Source organism: Scylla paramamosain, chromosome 29, assembly GCF_035594125.1.
Source record: "Scylla paramamosain isolate STU-SP2022 chromosome 29, ASM3559412v1, whole genome shotgun sequence".
Lineage (NCBI taxonomy): Eukaryota > Metazoa > Arthropoda > Malacostraca > Decapoda > Portunidae > Scylla > Scylla paramamosain.
The window spans coordinates 3,339,374-3,362,258 of record NC_087179.1 but is presented as its reverse complement, the minus strand read 5'-3'; the positions used below and the strand labels follow the sequence as shown (position 1 = coordinate 3,362,258).

General features: G+C 41.0%; 1 long non-coding RNA gene across 1 annotated transcript; it reads right to left on the bottom strand.

The window, feature by feature from the left end:
* Position 1: 1 nt before the first annotated feature.
* LOC135115181 (uncharacterized) lies at positions 2–12,999 on the bottom strand. Its single transcript, XR_010275842.1, has 3 exons — positions 12,303–12,999; positions 4,442–4,542; positions 2–136 (listed from the first exon to the last, which is right to left on the bottom strand). It is a non-coding gene; the product is annotated as an uncharacterized LOC135115181 (long non-coding RNA).
* Between the last annotated feature and the right edge of the window lie 9,886 nt (positions 13,000–22,885).

Sequence of the window (22,885 nt, the reverse complement as noted above, 5' to 3'; positions counted from 1 at the left end):
AAGTATATTCATATGTCTTCTGAGAAAGCTGAAAACAAAATTACAGTAAATTTTGTCATTTAAGATTCAGAGCAGAGGACAGTTGTGGGTTGAGGTGGGCTTGTTTTTTGCTGCCATCCCACTACACAGGAGTCTGCTGCAAGAAAGGAAGATTCATCAGTTGTTAGTTCAGTGAAGCATTTGATGTGTTTATTTGAAGATGTTATATTTTAATTAGTATACAACTGGGAGATTTGCTATGGTCTGGAAAAAAACTACCAGATTCACCAGCTGACTGAATTTTACACATAAAAGTTGGTCAGCTGGAAAATAATCTTTGTCATTTCTTTGTTACTAAACCAATGAATAAAATGTTAGCAACATTTTTAGCCATCATCATCAAGCAGAGAACATAAAATAGGGCAAAATGAGCTAAATACTATGCACTTTATCTTGGATCTGGGATGTATCATCACCTTGGGATGAGTACTGTTTTTCCTCTCTAAATGACCTTACATTATCCATTTAAATTACTGTATTTGTTGGTGTATTAGACACACCTCTGCATAAGACACACCCCTATTTTACAAGGATGTTTTGTGGTAAAAAATGTATGATGTTTCATCTTAAATTTACTGAAAGAAAAGTGTGTGTGTGTGTGTGTGTGTGTGTGTGTGTGTGTGTGTGTGTGTGTGTGTGTGTGTGTGTGTGTGTGTGTGTCATGTAAGAGTGACTGACCAAGATCTACAAAAATTTTGAATACAAAGAAGGACCCATTTAACTCCAGTTCCCATAGGGATGTCAGATAGAATGATAAAAAAATCATAGGATAAGTGACTTGAAACCTCCCTCTTGAAAGAGTTCAAGTCATAAGAAGGAGGAAATATAGAAGCAGGAAGGGAGTTCCAGAGTTTACCAGAAAAAAGGATGGATGACTAAGAATACTGGTTAACTCTTACATTAGAGAGGTGGACAGAATAGGGGTGAGGGAAAGAAGAAAGTTTTGTGCAGCAAGGCTGCAGGAGGAGGTGAGGCATGCAGTTGGCAAGATCAGAAGAGCAGTTAGCATGAAAATAATGGTAGAAGATACCAAGAGATGCAATATTGTGGTGATGAGAAAGAGGCTGAAGACAGTCAGTTAGAGGAGAGGAGTTGATAAGACGAAAAGCTTTTGATTCCACCCTATCTAAAAGAGTGGTGTGAGTGGAACCTATCCCCTCTCCCCTGTACATGTGAAGCAAACTTACAGCAAACTTACCTTTACAGAGTTAGCAGCAGGGGGGAGGGGGAGAAAACTGGCAGAGATGACACAGAGTGCCAAACTTAATAGAAGTTGTTTTAGTTAGAGATGAGATGTAAAGCTTCTATTTTTTATTACAAGTAAAAGACAGACCTAGGATGTTCAGTGTAGAAGAGGGGGGACAGTTGAGTGTCACTGAAGAAGACGGGATAGTTGTCTGGAAGGTTGTGTTGAGTTGATAGATGGAAGAATTGTTTTTGAGCCATTGAACAATACTAAGTTTTCTCTGCCCCAATCAGAAATTTTAGGAAGATCAGAAGTCAGGCATGATATGGCTTACCTGCATGAACTGTTTACTTTCTGAAGGTTTGAACATCTACAAAAAGACATGGAAAAATGCAAGGTGGTATCATCAGCAAAGGAGTGGATAGGACAAGAAGTTTTGTTAAGATCCCTGCAGAACACCACTGTTAATAGATTTAGAAGAACAGTGACCATCTACCACAGCAGTAATAGAACAGTCAGAATGGAAACTTGTGATGAAGTTATAGAGAGGACAGAAGCCATAGGATAGTTTAGAAATCAAAGCTTTGTGCCAGACTCTATCAAAAGCTTTTCAGCAAAAATTTCACCAAAATCCCTAAAAGAATGTGTTTTGTCCTCACATGATGTGATACAATGCTGTGGCTGTGCAGTACCATATGTGTGTGTGTGTGTGTTCTCTCTCTCTCTCTCTCTCTCTCTCTCTCTCTCTCTCTCTCTCTCTCTCTCTCTCTCTCTCTCTATTGTTAATCACTTAGAAGAAAACAACTTACTTAAAAATACACAACATGACTTCTTCAAGAAACATTCTTCTTTGACGAACTTCTTAGATTTCTTCTATGATGTTCTCAACCAATATGACAAAAGTAAAGTGGTAGATATAACATTTGGTGTTCAAAAGGCCTTCAGCAAAGTCCTTCACAAACATTTACTGATTAAAATAAAATCACACAGTATCCAAAGCAATGTGTTGAGATGAGCAGAAAATTGGCTAAACAACCATAAACAAAGAGTAGTATTAAATGGAAAAGCATCTAAGATTAACATAACCAGTGGAGTGGAAAGAACAGGTCCTAAGACTGATCCCTGTATCAGTGTTAGGACCTGTTGTCTTCCTTGTTTATATAAATGACATAGATGGTGGTGTTACCAGTAAGATATTGAAGTTTGCTGATGACATCAAAATAGCAAATTCCATAGTTTAACGAAGAAGTAATAGAAATGCAGAAAAAAAAACTAGACAAGTTGTCAGAGTGGGAGCAAACCTGGCAAATGAGTTTTAATGCAGATAAGTACAAAATGCTTCACATAAGGCATAGAAATGAGAAATCAAAGTATATTTTAAATAATACCCAACTTAAAAGTGTTGACAGCAAAATAGATTTAGGAGTAACAATATTGAGTAACCTAAAACCTAGCCAACAATGTTTAAAAGTTGTAAAGAAAGTGAATAAAACAATTGGCTTAATCGGCACATCTTTTGAATATAAATCTAAGGATACAATCCTCACTTTGTATAATTCTTTATTCTATCCCCTTTTGGAATATTGCATTCAAGCATGGTGTCCCTATTACCAGAAATACATTGATAAATTAGTGTAGAGTAAAAAAATTAGTGTAGAGTAAAAAAATAAATTAGTGGAGAGTAAAAAACATTATACCAAGCCTAAGACACAAATTATATGAAGAACATCTTAAAGAATTAAATCTATTCCCATAAATGCATAAAGACTAAGAGGTGACTTAATACCGGTGCTTAAAATTATCAAAGGCATTGATAACATGGACTGCAGTAAATATTTCACATTAGATTTTTCACATTACACAAGAGGAAACAGTTGCCAAATTGTTAGGAAATCCTTCAACTTTCATGAATCAAAAAATAATTTTTTTCCACTGAGTGGTAAATCAATGGAATGGGCTTCCTCATGACGTGATAGACTGCAATACCGTAGAGATTTTTAAACACTGTCTTGACAAATATTTTTTCTGCAATCCATGGGTAATAGTGTTTGTTTGTTAGTGGTTAACTGTCTTACCTTCAGGAAATGGGGGGCAGCTCATTTTATCCATTTTCTTTCTTTGTTATAAAATTTCTTTCAGGTTTTTCTTCTTTAGCTCTGTAAGGTATTTCTTTCCAACATGTTTTCCTGTATGGCTCATGCCAGAAGGAGTGTAGTGTGGGGAGAGAGCCTTCTGCTTTCCTGTCCTTTTCTTTTAATATCACCTTAGTAGTCCTAGGTCAGGCCACCTCGTGAGGATTGCAAGGTTTGTTGTGGCCTGTTTTTCTATGTAACTCTCTCTCTCTCTCTCTCTCTCTCTCTCTCTCTCTCTCTCTCTCTCTCTCTCTCTCTCTCTCTCTCTCTCTCTTCCCCTGCCATCCTTCCCCTTCCCTCCCTCCTTTCATCCATCCCCCCCCCCCCCTCTCTCTCTCTCTCTCTCTCTCTCTCTCTCTCTCTCTCTCTCTCTCTCTCTCTCTCTCTCTCTCTCTCTCTCTTTAAACACTTTATTATGTTTATCATTTTACAGTTAAGAACTTAATATAATTTTATAACAAACAAACAGCCCTTAGCAAGCAACTGCTTTATGGGCAGACAAAAAAAAAAAAAAAAATTATATATATTTATATATTAGGACTAATTATAAAAGTAACTTAAAAAAAAAAAAAAAAAAGAAAGAAGAAGAAACATTTAATCCTTTATATTAGAGTAATAAAACACTTGTCCATATAATGAAGAATTATCCTTGAGTTTTTACCTTGTGCAATAACAGGAAATCTAAATTTATACCTATAATAATAATAATATGGGTATATGAAAATATAAATAAGTTGCTAAGTCTAAAGGAACTCCTCATATGAAGCACAAATTACCTTTGTTAATACCTAATAATACTGATTTTGGAAGAAATTGCACAGAAGATAAAATAGCACTTTAACAAATACATAATAAAAATAATAATAATAATAATAATAATAATAATAATAATAATAATAATAATAACAATGATAATAATAAATAATAATAATAATAATAATAATAATAATAATAAGAAGAAGAAGAAGAAGAATAAAGATACTGAGGCTAATAATACAATGTAAATGCATGAAGAATTTATCAAAACTAGGAGAATGTTAAATAAATAAGATACAAGAAAATTACAGAAGTACATGAGACTTACCGTAGGTTAGTTGAAATGTGCTTCGGATTTTGCGAGGCACATCGCGTCTGCTAGATGGTAGGGTTCACATGAGATACACTACACTTCGCCACACAGTCAGTCTTTAAAGATACAATTACCCACATGAAATATTATCTCCCAACCCTTCCAGTCCTTGAATTTTTGTTGTGTAAACCAAGAATCATCAATTAACAAAGGGAGGGAGTGGAGGGCATGTGAACTCTACCATCTAGCAGACGCGATGTGCCTCACAAAATCCGAAGCACATTTCAACTAACCTACGGTAAGTCTCATGTACTTCTGTAATTTTACTTTGGCAAATCACTTGTCTGCTAGATGGTGCCGTTCACATGAGATTTTAAAGTCATGTGGGTGTTGTATGTAAAGGGTTCTGTCAAATTTCACATTTTGTAAATAGGTGTAAATAAAAGTTCCTATTACAAAAACCCCATTGTCATTTATGAAAATAGAACATGATTTTTACTGCTGATAACATTTCAAACCTTACATTATACTGAGCCTGGCACTGCTTCTTGAAAAAGGGTCTATTTCCCCTTGTATATCCTTATTATAATATTTAGCAAATGTGGCTTCCTGCGTCCAACCAGCTTTTGCCATGATGGTGGCAGTAGGCACATCCAGTGTCTTGGCCTTAGACACTGACACAGGTCTAATACTACCTGCTGTGTACCTCTTGGTATCAATCCCACACTTACATAACATGGTCTTAAGCCACCTTGCCACCATGTCCTTAGAAACACCCCTATGGGGTTTTATATAACTTATGAGTAGTCTCCCATCTACATTTCCAGATTCTGTCCTTAGTCTCTCAGTTCTTTCTATATATTCTTTCATAGCCTTAACTACACACAATCTGTAATCCTGAGGATAAGCTTTAAATACAATAGTACGAACATTAAATTTTTGGCCTGCATTGCTTGATGTTACCTCCTAACAAAACTGAAACAGATTCTTCTCCAAATGCCATATTCACCAACAATAAGTGCAAAGTTTGGATCCTGGCTGCTTGTGTCATTGCCATCAGCATCACCATTTTTAGCGATAAGTCTTTCAGTGTTAGGCTGTGTAGTGGTTCCACGAGTCTTATCTTTTGTAATACAAGTTTCACATCCCAGGTCGTTGCGTACCTGGGTGTAGAAGGGCGTAAGTTGAAGACTCCCCGCAGAAATCTGTTGACAAGTGGGTGATTGCCCGCTCTGCAGCCTTCCACCATAATTCCTATTGCAGATAGAGTCCCTCTCGCCATGTTAATGCTTTCATAACCCACATTCCTTTGAAAGTTACGAGACAGAAAGTTTAATATATCTGCTATAGATGGTGCAATGGGATTAATGTTCCCTCTACTACAAAAGAGTGTCCACCTCTTGATGTGAGTGTTGTATTGTCTACCTGTTGCTGGTTTCCAAGAGGCCATAATGATTTCCGTACCTTCTTTAGATATGCCACGTTCTCCAAGTTGTTTCCGGACAACTGACAAGCCATCAAATTTGTGTGTTTCATTATTGGGTGCTCCTCAGCAGTTGACGGATGCATTAGCACATTTTTCCTTCTCTGTATGACCCGAGGGTCGTCTACTAGCATCCGAAGGAGCACCCCCATCCACGGTTGTGATGGCCAAAGTGGCACTATGATCCATCCTCTGGTCCTTTCCTCCCTTAACTTCAGCAGACATCTAGAGATCAGAGAGAAGGGAGGAAAGAGGTAAATCAATTTAAATTTAGCCCACGGATTTGTAACTGCATCAATATATGCAGCCTCTGGATCTGGTGTCCATGCACAGAATGGAGTCATTTGTTTGTTCAAACATGAAGCGACTAGGTCTATACAAGGATTCCCAAATATAGAACACAATTCCTTAAATATCATCTCATTCAGCTGCCACTCATGTCCGTCATTAAAGTAACGTGATGCCTCGTCGGCCATGACGTTACATTTGCCTGGTATGTGGGAAGCTGTCAGCCATACCCCATTACTAAGACACCATTCCCAGATGTTCCTACTAATGTCATCACAAACTATTGACTTAACACCTTCCATCTCATTCACTTAATTAATCACTGTCGTGTTATCACATAACACCCTGACGTGTAAACCTCTAAGGAGATGTGTAAAAGATCTCAATGAGAATAACATAGCCAATAATTCACGCATTAATGTGCGAACGCACCTCTTCAGGGGACCATCTGCCATTGGTAGTGATGCTATTTTGGCAACCTGCCCATCCTAGATTTTAAGCATCTGTGAACAACTCAGTATCTGGTGCATTTCTGAATATTTTCCTGTTTTGATTCTCCAATTCCTTAATCCACCAGTTTAAATCTGTTCTGATCTCCTCTGTAATGTTCATCCATCTATTAAAGTCTCCACATGCCTCTTCCAAAGCCTTGATCTTTGCTCTTTCCATCCTCCTATACTGCATCTTCCCCATCTCTACAGCTGGGATTGCTGCCACCAGCAGGCCAATCACTCTTGCCACAATTCTATTTTTTTTTCTTTGTCTATTGACTAAAAGAGAGCAATGCTGTATAATCTCATCTCTCCTACGCACCGGCAAGGTAACTGTCATGGCCACCAAATCTATCACGTTACCTAAATACTCAATACGCGTAGTGGGACTTAAAACAGATTTCTCCACATTTATGCAGAAACCTACACTCTGCAACAACTGAATGTTCTCGGCAAAGAGCTACTATACAGAAGCGAATCATCAATATAACTAGTGATGTTGTGGCTTTTATGCCTAAGTGTAGAGAAAACTGGCTTCAGAAGTTTTGTAAATAGACGAGGACCATCCGAAAACCCGTTAGGTAGACATGTGAACTGGTAAATCTTATCCAACCATCTAAGACACAGATATTTTTGTTGTTCCTCTGCAATTTTTACTGAATAATAGGCTTTCTTAAGGTCTATAGAAGCCATATAATCTCCTTGACTAAGCAACTGTAATACGAGTATATTCTACATGCCTGTTCAGTTTTCAAGATTTAACACCATCCTATAATCCTCTGTCTTATTCCTCACTAAAGACATACTGTATATCCTCTCTAAATAAATATCCGATATTAGCTTCATCTATATTCAGATGACAATGTTCCACCATATCCAAAATGAACAGGTCACTTGTAATCACACGTCATTTATTGATAAACTTGTGAAGTTGCCCAGCCTCAAATTGTTCTTTCACCTGGGTTAATGCCGGGGGATAAGTTGACCCTGGCCTCTCACGTTTTTTGTTGTCCAAGCTTGAGCAGGGTAGGAGCGCCTGTGTTCACCACTGGAGGGCATCCTGCTAAAACCATACAGCTGATATCTGGATGGGAATCCACAGGAGGAGGCCTTGGCAAAAAAGTTACATTGTTTACCTCCACCAAATCTGCCACTGCTTGCAGTCCAAGATGTAGGCTTCTTAAAAGTGAATTTGGTTTTCAGCCTTTCTGCCTCCTCAATATTTCTGTTGGCTTGTGACAGGTCATCCCCAAACAATAGACCCGTCATGGGAGCCTTGTCAGCACACAAATGAGAATATTTGGGATTAATGTCCCTCTTTATGATATGTCGCCTGTTCAAGTTATTTCTGTAGTGGGCATTACCCAATAATGCTAATGCACCATTGAGCATGGCCACCTCATTTGCAATAATTTGGTGCTCTTCATCACGTGCCACCTTGTCTAGCACAGTAAGCGATTTTACAACAATAGTAGCTGCCTTGGTAATATCTTTTTTCCCACTTCCCTTAAGCGGAAGTCTGCCTTCTTTGCCTCTGCAGGCAGTGCGTCCAGGACCCGTGGGTTGCAATCCATTTGAGTTAATGCATGGCAGTTATTTGGTCTAAATGTCACCTCATCCTCTACAATGGCTTTGTAATCTTCCTGCCTCATGCCATTAATAAACAGGTGGTTCACCATTGCAGCAATTTCCTTGTCAAGTTCTTTTGAGACAGTTTCCATGGGTCCATAATTCTTAGCACCTTGTAACAATATACTATCATGAGGAACATCCCTCTGGATTTGCTCTTCCTCATCACTGTCCTCCCTCAGTGGAGTTCTAAATCCAGATTATTATTATTATTATTATTATTAAACATAACGGAGAAGGCAGAGTGGGACGAGCGCAAGCGCTATAAGTTGCCAGATGACAACCTCACCCACCTTGACCGTAGAAAGAAGAAAGGAAAAGCAATTAGCACAATAGTAGGATGAAATCAGAGCAGGAGGAAAAAATAGGTTAAACAATTATAAAGAATCTTGCCTGTGATTCCTGAGAATCAGGCATCAAAGTATTATTTGACACCTACAGGGGAGCATTGTTATGAACTGCTTTTGACTTCACAGCCCCATTTTCCTTCTTAAGCTTGTCCATGTCTTTCCTCAACTCAGTCAAAGCATCCATAATCATGCCCAAAGAAGGCGCATTGCTGTCTTCACCATCGTATTTTGGAGAAGGGGAAGTTTAGTGCCCACGAAAAAAAAATTCACTTGTGACAGACGATGATAATAAATCCTATCACTGGATTAAGAGAAATACAAATACTGACACTTTTATAGATTTTTAATTGATAATGGAATAATCCGAAATAATAATAATAAAAAGAAAGGAATTCAGAAATACAAAATAAATGGTAGCGTACTCTTCAGTTACATAAAACTACGATGGAGATATTTTCGCGACTACTGAATTGCGGGGGAGACCAGAGAATAAATAAATAAATAACAAATATAACCAAAAAGTATGTATAGACCTGAGGACAGTCTCACACGGTGATCTCGAACCAGGTGGTTTCACTAGTCACGTGGAGAAAACCAACAAAAAAGAACGAAAAAATGCGAATATCTATCCACTCAGAAATAGTTTATCAACAGGAATATCTGAGGAGAATCCGAGAGGGTCTGAGGAGAATCCGAGAGGGTCTGCTTTAGTAAAATTATTGTTAAACAAACACTTATTTAATATTACAGGAAATGGAGGAGGAGATTATCAGACTGCATGCTCACCTGAGGAGAATCCGAGAGGGTCTGGCTTTGCTTGTGAGGAAATCGGCGGGAAATTAAGGATAAAGGTTTCCAATGGGGAAATTTATTAAGAGTTATAATTTTGTTTTTAGTGGGGGGGGCGACTAGGTTGTGAGTTCAGGGATGAAAAATATGAATAATTAAGTTACTGTTTACTTTATAGTTGTTACTTTAAGAAGTTTAATTCAATGGACTTTTGAAATCAATTGGGGAATTAGTCAGTCTGGTATCTCTTCCCGGCTTGCGTAGCAACAGGGGTAAGAGGACGGCGAAGCAAAGAAGACTTATCAGATTCGTCAACCTCATTGGCGCGGCGTAATTATCTGGGATTTGTTTGAGCTGGTTTAAGACCTTACCATTATAGAATTAATTTTATCGTATTAAGGGCTCCCCATTCTCTGGGATTAGGTGAAAAATTCGCCTCTATAACCTGGCCAAGCAGGAGAAATTACGTTTATTCACGGGGTAAATTTGTTATAGAAGTGGTCAACACAGTGACGCTGAGAGGGGGGGGGGGGGGGAAAGCAAGGACAAAAGGACACTGAGGAGAGGAGGGGAAGGGGGGGGGTTAGTCACATGGTACTGAGACTGTCTGGTCATCCCCGCACATTACATGGGCCTTAATCTAGGAAAAAAGTAGAAATATACATAATTAATTTTCCAGCACTACAGAAGGTGACCGAGAGTAACTTAACCTCTCATGACGAGTAAAACGGCTCTTAGATCTGGATCTTTCTTCATGTTTACTCCTCTTGTGTAGTCCCTATACCTTAGCTGAGGTGCGTGGCATGCTGGTAGTTCTGAATCTCTCAGGACTGGGGCAAGCATCAGAAGGCGTCCTAGACATGGCGGTTAATGTTAACAAGATGCCACCCCTTTTAACAGCAGTTCCTTTTATAACCCCACGGGTGCCTTAACCTCACACACAGGGTAACTTTAAATCAAAAACTCCTTCCTTATAATAATCCGGGAAGTCAAATGCCCCCAGGCTTGTAAATAAGGCAATATTCCTCTTGCCCCAATAATGGGTAACAAGATGGAACCATCTCGCACCTATGTCGGCTCACGAGAGAGCCCAAATAAAATTTTTTCCCTTTAGTAATGTAATGCCACCCCCACCCTCCTCCCTCCTCCTCACCGGTCCGATCAGATGTCTAATGAGACGAGGCAAAGATCTTCACGGTGAAGAAGAAAAAAAGAAGAGGAAGAGAGAAGAGGTGAAGCACGCACACACACAAGAAAAAAAAAAAATTTGATTGGTAATGGTTCTCGCCTTCATCGTCATGGCCAGAGGGTCGGGAGAGGTTAATTATCACACAGTACCTACAGTGTGGCTTTATTATGAGGAACATAAAAATAGCAAAAACAATTAAACGAATAATACTGATGGGATTCTTTGGGTTGACTGACCCACTATGACACTTTATTGAGTGGTTAATCTAGAAAAAAAAAACAAAAAAGGCACTTGAAATTCTGGTATGGCATATACACTTACAGTATACTCCGTTACTTAACACTACGAACACACAAGAAAATAATTACTTTTATAACTCTTCAAGAGTACCATTGATTCTGGGCACCGTTATATCCCTAAATAGCGTCACAGCCTTCATCCATCACTTCTCTACGGCAATAATATTGCTCACAACACATTCACAGTAGACTATATTTGACTAAAGAAACATTACATGGCTAACACTTTCCCAAGACTCTGTGGCCTGTCTCCACGTGGGACCAACACCGGCTATTTATCTGTTGCCAGAGGGAAGGGAGACGCCATTCTGTCAACACGTACAGTCACTATATCTTCACTAGAGACATGAATAATAAACATGAGCACAGTAATATCCACTTCTAAATGAAAGAAAAATCAAATATTTCAGAGCTACGAGACCCACCTGTTGCCAGAGGGAAGGGAGACGCCATTTTGTGCTCTCCCCCTCAACACCCACCCCCAGGCCTCTGAAGTTATTGGAACCTTAGCTAGTTCTCTCTCTCTCTTCTTTCACAAATAATTTTACTGAACCGTGAGTTTAAATAAAAATGCAGGAATAATTGGCTAGCACGGTGAGCATATAGGCTGGACATTAGTTGAAGTTAATAATTGAATTCTAAATTACTAACATATTTTATAAGCTTATGAGTTACTGGTAGGCTGACGCAACATGATGTAATCCTATTATTCGTATTACCACTGATTAGAGAAAACCACAGTTGAAATAAGTAAAGACTATTTATAACAAATGTTTCAAGACTTCTAAATCACTCCCACGAATACACGCCTTATAAATATACTTTTTTCATATAATCACTAAACCTTTAATTACCGCTATTATCCTCCTCTTCACTGCAAGCTACAAAAGAAAACAATTATTGGGGAGACTCAAAGAAACACAGAAAAAATAAAAAGGAGCGTTACAGTAATTTGGGAAGTCAATTGCCCCCGGGCTTGTAAATAAGGCAATATTTCTCTTGCCCCAATAATGGGTAACAAGATGGAACCATCTCGCACCTATGTCGGCTCACGAGTGCCCAAATATGGTCATATTTGCCAATAATCCGCCTTATATCAAGTAACGGATATCATATAACCAATAATCCGCCCTTATACAAGGTAACGGATATTTATAGTCCACAATCCGCCCTTAATTCAGGTAACGGATTCAAATAGGCAACACTCCGCCCTCATCAGGTAACGGATATCCATAGGCAATACTCCGCCCTATAATCAGGTAACGGATAATTAAAGACAATATTCCACCCTTATAACAGGTAATGGAAATCATAATACACAATCCAAACAAGAAAACTTTAATATTCTTATCACTCACCGATAACAGAAGTCGTAACAACTTAACAGGAGGCGAGACCGACGTCCGACTTGTGTGGTGTCTGCGCAGTAACTGACTGTGTGGCGAAGTGTAGTGTATCTCATGTGAACGGCACCATCTAGCAGACAAGTGATTTGCCGAAGTAAAATATAGTATATTATTAGATATACTTTTCACTATTGCCATTACACATGAATTATTGACTACTGTAATGATACTAGTACATGAGGGTAATGTCTGATGAGCTAGCGTATAACTTATAACATATAACAAGCGTATAACATGTGTATAACTAATAAGCATATAACAAATGACTCTTTAATTTTGTTTTGAAGCAAGATAGACTCTTTGATTGTTTTATATCACCTGGTAAATAATTCCAAATCTTAGGTCCTATATACATGGTGGAGTGTTTGAACAGTGTTAAATTAGGTCTGGGAATGTAGAGTGAATACTGGTTTCGAGTTTAGTAATTGTGAAAAGATTGTGTATTGTAATTACTTAAATTTAATGTTTTGTACATGAATGATGCAATGGAGAGTTGAGATAAATCAGCAAGGTTTAGGATATTGAGACTTTTAAATAATGGTTGAGTATGTTCTCTCTCTCTCTCTCTCTCTCTCTCTCTCTCTCTCTCTCTCTCTCTCTCTCTCTCTCTCTCTCTTCCCCTGCCATTCTTCCCCTTCCCTCCCTCCTTTCATCCATCCCCCCTCTCTCTCTCTCTCTCTCTCTCTCTCTTCCCCTGCCATCCTTCCCCTTCCCTCCCTCCTTTCATCCATCCCCCCCCCCTCTCTCTCTCTCTCTCTCTCTCTCTCTCTCTCTCTCTCTCTCTCTCTCTTCCCCTGCCATCCTTCCCCTTCCCTCCCTCCTTTCATCCATCCCCCCTCTCTCTCTCTCTCTCTCTCTCTCTCTCTCTCTCTCTCTCTCTCTCTCTCTCTCTCTCTCTCTCTCTCTCTCTCTCTCTCTCTCTCTCTCTCTCTCTCTCTCTCTCTCTCTCTCTCTCTCTCTCTCTCTCCTTTTTTCAAGAAAAAATGCATCTAATGTTCTGGCAAATAGAGCATACATTTAACATATCCGTATATAAATCCTGGTGCATATGAAAGAAACAACAATGTTTTGATGCCAAATCTTAATGGGACACTGGTGAAGATTGTTTGCTGACATAGAGTTTTCCAATGTCTTCCCTAAGTTGCCTCTTGTCTGTTTACATCCTATCTCCCAATGTCTTTCCTGAGTTGCCACTTTCTTCTTTGGAAATACAACCCATCCTTTCACACCTTGGCTCTTCTTTCCTGATATGTTAGTACAATCAACCACAACACATGTATAGACTGGGGTTTTACAACAGCACTACAAACTACCATCTCCTGCCTCAGGTTTGTTTAATATTTTTGGAGAAGTTGGCGTGTCAGATATCGACCAGTCCTATCTTCTCCGTGTAGTTTTGGCTGCCCCAATATTCCGTCAGCCTAAATAATACTCGCTCGACCCTTTTGGGGATTTGCCAAATAAAATATTAATCCCTGCAGAAACCAGAGGAAAATGCTTCAAATGTAGCATGAGACTAGAATTAAATGTGAAAACACTGAGAGCCTAGTAGCTTACAATAACAGTTCTGTAGAATATGCATCACCAGATCCCGTGGATTATGTTAGCATAAACACTTGGGATCAGCGTTTTGTAACATTTAAGTACAGTACATCAAGATGGATCACAAGAGGTGGTTTTAGAATGTGCTTCTCCAGAGAACTGTGGGAGCATTGACCAACCCCTGCATTAAAACAGCTGTCAGTCACCAGCAACTCAGTCCATAGCGAATGCCCCGATTGTATATTAACACTACACTAAAGACAGACCGTAAAATGCAAGTTTTATCTATTGCAAGGTATATTTTTAAGGAACCTCTCAAAAATGTGTGATTTAATAGCCCCAGCCATGTATATACTATATGATGAAATTATGTATAGGATCAAATATATATATATTCTCCTAGTATGACTAATAAATTGTTTCAGTTTGAATTTGAAAAGCTAAGGTTTGTTGAATGCAATATCCACCTTTAGTACGCCAAGGGAAATTGATTAACTTAGGACAAAGCACCCCAGCAAGTAAAGGGAGAGATGCAAGTGATGCAGTAAATGTAGTGGCATAATACAAATGTAAATAATAATGGGTCACAGCTCCACAGGTTGAGCACCTCTGTTCCACCACCATGGACGCAAGCTTACCCCAGCTGTGGGTTTGGCACTCATCGTGAACCCTAGATGCTGACCTCACCCACCTGTGGTTCAGTCACACCACACTCTTGGTCCACGTGCACTGCTCCAAAAGTCCACACTTCCACTCCCATTGCCAGTTCTTCCATATTTAACTGCTTAACATCAATGTCACCATCATTGATCTTTCCACCCTGCTGGCTGCTGCAGCCATCCCTCCATCCTGCCACCACACAATCATTCATCATGTGTGCCTTCCTGAGAAAGATTAAACAGCTCCCCTAACTGTGAATGAGTTACAGACATCTGTTAGGGCAAATGTAATTTATGATCACACACCACATTTTATTCCCATCAAGAAGGCTTAGAGCTCATCTTCAGATGAGGACTGTCACTGGTCTTGGTTGCCTAGTGAACATCTTTTTTCTAGTAAGAATCTTGATTGTTGTTGGTGTTGGTAGTACTCCAAGGGTGCCCAGGGAGCTTGCCGTTTGTTAATAATAACTGGTACAGTGGTGGAGAGCAGCATAAAGCCGCACATGTAGTTCCTGAGGCAGGGCTGGTCAGACTCCTTAATGCGAGGCACTGGGAGGGAGGCAGTGTACATAGCTGCATGAAATACTTGTATAATAATGCTCAGGAACATCTTTAAGGTATGTCTTCATGCCTCACAAATGTATATGGAGTGATGCAAGCACTGGGTGACATGCAGGTGACAAGCAATGGAGATGAAATAAGTATATGTATGTGTGTATACTGCCTTAACAAAAGACAAATAATAAAAAATAGGAATATGAAATATGTGTATAAATGTGTAATTCATGCTTAACCATGTTGGGCCCAGTTTTTACAGATTCTGTTTCCGTACTGTCCAACAATGCTGTCACCACCGTTTCTGTTCAAGCGACTGTAGTGGGAACCAGACTCCATTTCTGCCTCTGCTTGAATGGACACTGTCAAGTGGAAAAAATGAACCAAGTTTAACTTTATACAGAGACGGGCAGTGTTGCATGTACTGATATTTTGAATGTTCTAGGTATAGTACTCAAGTATATGAAAAAAATGTAATAATGTTGTACTGTAAATTTAATGTTTGTAAACTTTGTGGAAAAAAAAATGAGTAACTGGGGTCCCAGCAAGAGTTGCGGCAACACCACAAAGCATGTAAGCATAAGCACATGGATAAACTGAACAGGTTTCAGCCCAACAAACTGCAGAAGCACAACAAGCCTCACTCAGCAGCTATGGTGATGACAGTGTTTTAATAACTGGCAAGCAGACAACTGGAAAATACTAGCATGGCTCCATGCATTGATATAGTAGACACTACTGTTCCCACTGTTCCTTATAGGATTCACTAGTCTGTAGTTATTATATTTCTTAACTGTGCAATAAATGACAGTCTTCTCCTTGCTGGCCTCTCTTTGTTGGCTGCAAGCAGCAAGTGGCAAGAAGTGTACAAATTCCTTATTGAGGAAGTCTCTTTTCCACGTGGTCATATTGACAAACTGGATACAGAGACGTCAGTGAACTCCTCTGTTCAGTACAGACTCCATTTTTGTAATGTCATTATTGGATGGTGAACGGAAACAGAATCCATAAAAACGGTGTAGTGTAAACTGGGACTTAGATGCGAGACTGTAACACAAACAATGACATAAGTTAGCATAGTATTCAGCACTTGGAAGCTGAGCTCTGGACACTCTCATTTTGTGTTAAACACCACTGTGCTGAAGCCAGTCACAGAGGCAGTAAAATAAGTGATGTAAACACTAATCAAGAGGCTTACACCAACCACGACATCAGAAGAGCAAATTACAGGTCAGGAAAACACTATTACTGGGTGCCTCAAAGCAAATGGCATTGCTATGCCAAAATAAATTGCAAAAGTAATGTTGCACTGGCAAAAACACATTAACACTGCACTGGCAACACACCAACAGTGCACCAAATCATATCCCAAAGCCGTAGACAGCAGGGAAGATGGGTGGAACAATTAGGCAGGTTGGAAGGAAGGGAAACTTAACCAGGAAACAGCAGCAGAAGGAGCATGTACCACAGTAATGGCAGCAATACTGGCAGGCAGGACACAAAAGCCAGCAGGACAACCAGGTGCAGAGCCTGCAAGGAGCACAAGCTGACAAGAGAAGTTCAGCTATTTGTAAGTGTCTCAGAAACAGGCATTTTCAGGCACGTTCATTTTACACAGGTCTCCTGGACCTTGGAACCTTACAACTACCCCGGGCTGCAAGCTGCCAAGATTCCTACGAGACCTTTTCAAAGAAATAGGCAGGCAGCAGGGCGGAGTGAAAGACACAGGACGCAGGACCCAAGCAATCCACAACAAGAAGATGACCATAAAACCTGAGAAGGCAGCCTGGGTCAAAGAGGGATTAACAGTAATGATAGGAGGGACAAGGCAGACAAAGATTTGAAAGGAAAAGTAGGTCAGGAGGTGTGAGGCCAGGAGGCATGAGGGTCGGCCAGGAGGCATGAGGCACCGGAAGAAGAAGGTCAACCTATAGGAAAATATCCACACCCACTTACGCTTTGCCTCCAAACTGCCCCTACCCTCTCTGACTGGTTTCTCTATCAAGCACCATGCCTGTGAGCAGTGTTGCCAGATCAGACTCATCAAAAGTAGCATAAGGATTCCCTAAAAGTAGCAAATTCACAGAGAAAGTAGCCCAAATCCTGTTGACACACACACACACACACACACACACACACATGTGTATACATACGTAAAGATTAAAGATTAGATTATACAGATTAAAGATTATGAGGTCAGATGTTTAAATTATTATACTTATCAAAAGCATGAGACTAGAGATTTTCTTAGATAAGCTGCAATGAGTGCAGCAAGTTTTCCTCTTCTCTATTTTTTCATCTTTATATAATTATATAGATGAATCATAATGCAGCATGGACACTGGAGGCTCAAATGTATTGTAGCAAATGCCGTTTTCTTCCAGGGCAGTTTTGATTGTAAAGAGTCCTAAACCCATATGATTTCTCACTTTAGTTTTAACTGCAGTTACCTTTGAAAATATGCGTTCTACTGTGGCATTACTAATAGGAAGGCTGTACACCTTCAGAGCAAATTCTGCCAAATCTTTTATATAAAATTCTCCACCTGCATTTTTTAATGTAACAGCTTTAGACCAGAACACTGAACCATCCTGAGGTATGTCACCTTCAGATATTTGATGCCAGTCAGTATGTAAGGCTGTTCGCCACTGAATTTCAATCTCAGGGAGTTTTGCTTGTTCAGCCAGAGACAATGGAAGCTCAGAAAATGGAGATCTTGTGTGGCTCAAGCATATGGTTGGTTTGGTGACAGATTTTTTTTATCTGTTTTAAGGTTGCAATGTTCTCAGTTCATGAAGGTTCTCTGTTCATTACCACCGTGTCAGTCCTCAGGCCGATGTATAGCGACATAACTGTAAGCACAGAGTTTCAAAAGGTTAAGGTTAACGTTCAAAGATGTCAGGATCTCTAGTGGTCTTTCTCCTTCTCTCGCCCCTGGTGAGGCTCCCGTGACTCGGTGGTCACATGCAAGCATTGAAGAATCCTTGTCCTCCCCCTGGTGAGGCTCCCGTGACTTGGTGGTCATGTGCAAGCATTGAAGAATCCTTGTCCTCTCCCTGGTGAGTCTCCTGTGACTCGGTGGTCATGTGCAAGCATTGAAGAATCCTTGTCCTCCCCCTCGTGAGGCTCCCACAACTCGGTGGTCACATTGAAGAATCCTTGTCCTCCCCCTGGTCTAATACGTCCAGTTCGGCTCCAAGAGTTAAGAGTCCATCAGGAGTGACCTTGCTTCCACTCGTGTTCATGCGAGGTAACTTAGTCCAAGACACTCACTTCCCTCGCTTGAGCGTCGTTGCAGGCAACCAATGATAGCGTTTCGCCTCTGTCCTCTGTAAGTACACAGCCATAAGCACACAAATCACTCCCTGGTAGTGTCTAGCCTCTGCAAGCACACAAGCTCATCCTCTGGTGGTGTCTAACCACCCTTGGTGGTGTCTTGATCCCCTGCAAACACACAAACCCACTTCCTGATGAAGTCTGGTCTCTGCAAGCACACAATCTCACTCCCTGATGGTGTCTGATCCCTGCAAACACGCGCACAAGCTCGCTCCCTGATGATGTCTGATCCCTGTAAGCACACAAGCTCACCCTCTGGTGATGTCTAGCCTATGCAAGCATACAAATGCACTCCCTGATGGTGTCTGATCCCTGCAAGCACACAAGCTCACTTCCTGATTGTGTCTGCTCCCTGCAAGCACACAAGCTCACTCCCTGATTGTGTCCGCTCCCTGCAAGCACACAAGCTCACACCCTGATGGTGCCTGATCCCTGCAAGCACACACGCTCACTTCCTGATGGTGTCTGGTCTCTGTAAGCACACCAGCTTATTCCTTGATGATGTCTAATCCCTGCAAGTGCACAAACTCCCTTCCTGATGGTGTCCAGTGTTTGCCAGCACACAAGCAGACTCCCTAATGGTGTTTGATCTCCGCAAGCATGCAAGTATACAAACTCGTTCTCTGGTATAAAACTCTGTAAGCATACAAACTCAGTCCCTGGTGGTAGCCTCAGCAAGCAAACAACCTCAGTCCCTGGTAGTAGCCTCACCAGGCAAACAAACTCAGTCTCTGGTGGTAGCCTTTGTAATAAACATACAACTTCAGTTCCTGGTGGTTGTCTCTGCAAACAAACACAGTCTCTGGTGGTTGCCTCTGTAAGCAAGCATACAAACTCAGTCCTGGTTGCCTCTGCAAGCAAACAAACTCAGTCCCTGGTGGTTACCTCTGCAAGCAAACAAACTCAGTCCCTGGTGGTGGCCTTAGCAAGCATACAAGCACTTAGATCCCCTTCATCCTGCTGGTGTCTAGTCTCTGCAAGCACATAGACCCCTTCATCCTGCTGGTTTCTAGTCTCTGCAAGCACATAGACCCCCTTCATCCTGCTGGTGTCTAGTCTCTGCAAGCACATAGACCCCCTTCATCCTGCTGGTGTCTAGTCTCTGCAAGCACATAGACCCCTTCATCCTGCTGGTGTCTAGTTTTCGTGCCCTAAGGGGGGGGTGATATGTTCCCTTGTGGCAGGCGATAATTACAAATCCTATCACTGGATTAAAAGAAATACAAATATTGACACTTTTATAGATTTTTAATTGATAATGGAATAAACCGAATAATAATAATAAAAAGAAAGGAATTCAGAAATACAAAATAAATGGTAGCGTACTCTTCAGTTACATAAACCTACGATGGAGATATTTTCGCGACTACTGAGTTGCGGGGGAGACCAGAGAATAAATAAATAAATAACAAACATACCCAAAAAGTATGTATAGACCTGAGGACAGTCTCACACGGTGATCTCGAACCAGGTGGTTTCACTAGTCACGTGGAGAAAACCAACAAAAAAGAACGAAAAAAATGCGAATATCTATCCACTCAGAAATAGTTTATCAACAGGAATATCTGAGGAGAATCCGAGAGGGTCTGAGGAGAATCCGAGAGAGTCTGGCTTTAGTAAAATTATTGTTAAACAAGCACTTACTTAATATTACAGGAAATGGAGGAGAAGATTATCAGACAGCATGCTCACCTGAGGAGAATCCGAAAGGGTCTGGCTTTGCTTGTGAGGAAATCGGCGGGAAACTAAGGATAAAGGTTTCCAATGGGGAAATTTATTAAGAGTTATAACTTTGTTTTAGTGGGGGGGAGGGCAACTAGGTTGTGAGTTCAGGGATGAAAAATATGAATAATTAAGTTACTGTTTATTTTATAGTTGTTACTTTAAGAAGTTTAATTCAATGGACTTTTGAAATCAATTGGGGAATTAGTCAAAGTCTGGTAACTCTTCCTGGCTTGCGTAGCAACAGGGGTAAGAGGACGGCGAAGCAAAGAAGACTTATTAGATTCGTCAACCTCATTGGCGCGGCGTATTTATCTGGGATTTGTTTGAGCTGGCTTAAGACCTTACCATTATAGAATTAATTTTATCGTATTAAGGGCTCCCCATTCTCTGGGATTAGGTGAAAAATTCGCCTCTATAACCTGGCCAAACAGGAGAAATTACGTTTATTCACGGGGTAAATTTGTTATAGAAGTGGTCAACACAGTGACGCTGAGAGGGGGGGGAAAGCAAGGACAAAAGGACACTGAGGAGAGGAGGGGAAGGGGGGTGGTTAGTCACATGGTACTGAGACTCTGGTCATCCCCGCACATTACATGGGCCTTAGCCTAAAAAAAAAGTAGAAATATACATAATTATTTTTCCAGCACTACACGAGCCTTTCATCCGTTCTAGAATTTTTCACCTCTCTCTTTTCTCCTTACCAAAAAAAAAAAAAATAAAATAACACCTTCACATCCGAGTAATTAGAACCTCCCCTCACCACCACACAACCAAGCCAGGCTGACGAACTGCACGTGATCTCTGTCGGGAAATAACTCTGACATTCTCTCCCATACAATGGCTTGTGGGCCATATCACCACAATGTCCCTTGGAGACATAACTCGGCTCTTTCTCTCATCTCAAGGAAAAAGAAAAGAAATTCCACCCCAACCAGCCTCTTGACCTCCTGTGGTGTGAGGACTTAACCTTAAGTCACTCCGTCACTCTCTGAAACGAGATTCAGCCACCCCAGTACTCGGTTCCTTCCACTCGAACAGTCATTTACTCATCCACACATTCATTCACACCACGAGATACTACAGATGATTACGCGAAGCGCTCGCCACGTCCTGAAGTAATCCACCACAGTATGGCCCGAACGGGTTGTCGAGTGCAGTAGTAGTCTGCGAATTAAAGTGGTTCCTTATTCCTTCTCAAATTCTTACATCACCTCTCACATAGTACCCATACCCGTCATACCACGATTCATTACAACCAGTCCAGCCAGACCATGCAAAAGTAAGGGGGGGACTCTATTTACCCCAAGCACTCTGCTCTTTTCTATACCGTTCTTCCAGCGACATTAACATTCCTCAATATAGCGTCTGGGACGGTTACGCACTCTAGGCGGTAACACTTCAGTTTCTATATCAGGTTGGAACACTGTGTCTTGAGCTGCAACTACGTACTCTTCCTCACTGTGAAACTGTTTGATCTTTTCTGCCGCTCTTTGCACCATCTTTCCTGAGAAAGGGTCTTTCACCACATAACCACCGCCTCCTCTTAAAACTTCCACCACCTTATATGGGCCGTCCCAACGAACACACAGTTTCTTACACTCCTGACTCTGTAGTTTCTCGCTTCACCCACACCAACGCCCCAATGTCTACCTTCTGCTCCTTGCGTTTCCTGTTGGCCGCATTACGGTATTTCCGAGTCATTTTCTCGCGTGTTTCCCGGATCAGCCGGCGGACCACATCCACGTCTTGCTCGTCACCATCAACTGCGGGTAGCCTGGCACCCACCACTCGGGGTGCATGCCGGGAGAAAAACGCGAAGAAAGGTTGTTGGGCGATACTGGTATGGACGGCGGCATTCATAGTGGCCTGACACACAGGGAGTAGGCGAGGCCACCGTAGCGGGTAACCTCGGCACATGGAAGCCAAGATGGATTTGAGCGTGCGATGGAGTCGTTCGGTGATGGCGTTCCCTTGCGGGTGGTAGGGAGTGGTGTAACAGAGGGTGATGAGGTGTTGCTGGCAGAATTGTTGGAAGATCTGGGAGGTGAACTCGCCCCCGTTGTCCAGGACGATGGAGTGAGGAGTCCCGAAGTCGGTAATGTACTGCTGCAGCGCCTCTACAATTCCCTCTGATAGTTTGTTTTTGAGTGGATAGAACTTCACAAATCGGCTAAAGTGATCTACGATAGTCAACACATATCGGAAGCCACCACTGCCTGCAATTATATCCCTCAGGTCTATACACACCACTCAGGCACACTTCCCCATCCATTCACTTATTTCCAGTCTCCACCTCTTTCGGTTAGTCGCGAAATAAATCCCACCGCTGCCACCAGTTTCGTGCCCTAAGGGGGGGTGATATGTTCCCTTGTGGCAGGCGATAATTACAAATCCTATCACTGGATTAAAAGATTTTTAATTGATAATGGAATAAACCGAATAATAATAATAAAAAGAAAGGAATTCAGAAATACAAAATAAATGGTAGCGTACTCTTCAGTTACATAAACCTACGATGGAGATATTTTCGCGACTACTGAGTTGCGGGGGAGACCAGAGAATAAATAAATAAATAACAAACATACCCAAAAAGTATGTATAGACCTGAGGACAGTCTCACACGGTGATCTCGAACCAGGTGGTTTCACTAGTCCTGTGGAGAAAACCAACAAAAAAGAACGAAAAAAAATGCGAATATCTATCCACTCAGAAATA